Below are 1,630 nucleotides of genomic sequence, written 5' to 3'. Positions count from 1 at the left end.
AGGATCGGGGCTGAACAGCTGGCCTGGAAAACTTCACTGACTGGACTTTGACTCAGGCACACAGAGGCATGAGAACGCTACCAGCCTTTCCTAAGAACAGAATCCTGTAAAGGTGAAAACCAGCTTGTTTCCCTGAGGAAGAATTGCAAGACTGGGACTTGCTTTCTTGCACCTGCATAAACTATTCTCAAGCGTCAGAGAAAAAATGCAAACAAGACCTAAAAACAGATGTTTGCCTGCATGTAGAAACCTCTGGTGAACTGTCTAATCGTTACGGGTGTCTCGGTTTGAAAGACAGATGTCTGCTAAAGAAAGGCAGGACTCCCCCTTCGATTGGAGAATGTAAACCCTCTCCCTGCCAATTATTCTAATTTGGAAATGAAGGGGCTCTCTGGCACATATGAGGATAGGAATAGCAGCTCTTTACTAGTGTGGAGAACAAGGCAAAACAAAACAACAACGATGGAATTCATAGCAAACAGAAGCAGGGACCCCATGACAGCCTTCTCAGCTGAGACCAGACAGGAGGGAGGAGAGGCTTTGCTTCACAAAGCCCTGGGGCAGTCGATCTCAGTGCCCCTGCTACAGGACTCTGAGGAGCACTAAGCTGGAACGGCAGGAATGAGCAAAAGATGCCGGGCTGGTGGACGAGCTGTATCAGAGGACTCCATGGCAGAAGTTGGGACTGCTGGCCATCCCGGCATGGCAGGGGGTGCGGGGCTGCAGCGCAGAGAAACCCAGAGCAGCGCCGGAGGAGCGGCGGGGCTGGGGCAGCGGCGGGCCGGCTCCGAGCAGGGCAAGGGACAGGGGGCTCAGGATTCCCGGGAACACGAGCAGATGGGCATAGGTCCCTCTTTTAGTGAGGTAGGTGTTACTAAGGTCCCGGGTCAGTGGCTGCTGTCATGAGCAGAGGCTCGGCCCAGACAAGAAGAAGGAGAAGAAGGAGGAGAAGAAGAAGTGGCTGCAGCAGCAGCAGCTCCCGGTGGGGTTATGTTGAATTCCTTTCCCCAAGCAACAGCAGCCTCTGAGCATCCCCTGAAGCAGTAGAGCAAGAGAGCTAGCAGCTGTCCCCTGCCCTCCTTTTACCTGGGCCCAGCCAAACCTTTGCTTTCTCAAGCCCCCAGAAGTACCAGCAGTCAGTGTTTCTCAGCAACTCCTGGGAAAAATTCTATAGGCAAGTGTTGGGTTGGATGTCAGTTGGACAAGAAAGTCTCACAGATATGTATGCTTAGCAGAAAGATCTTTAAATGTAGCATCTCAAGAAGGAATAGAAATGAAAGCAAGTTTTGATATAGAAGAAAAGTATTGCTGAGCCAGACTTAGTGGATAACTAAGAAGGCAAAGGCTATGTTAGTTGGAAGGGGCTTTTATGGCTCAGAGCAAAGAATAAATCCACCTTAAATACAGGATGTTTTACCAAGCAAAATGATTCTACAGGCAAACCAGACTGTTGATGATAGAAAAAGTAGAAAAAAGGCCTCAGAGTTTTCCAGTGCGAGGAAACTGAAAAACAACTTCTAGCTTAAACTGTGACATACTAACTCATAGTGATTGGAGAATAGTAACATGAATATGGTAATGTTAGCAGTTATGATAGGCTATAGGTAATAGGAAAACTATTGACTGGGTG

This window comes from Cinclus cinclus, unplaced genomic scaffold (assembly GCF_963662255.1).
Source record: "Cinclus cinclus unplaced genomic scaffold, bCinCin1.1 SCAFFOLD_40, whole genome shotgun sequence".
Lineage (NCBI taxonomy): Eukaryota > Metazoa > Chordata > Aves > Passeriformes > Cinclidae > Cinclus > Cinclus cinclus.
The sequence above is the reverse complement of the archived record's forward strand: the minus strand, read 5'-3'. Positions refer to the sequence as shown.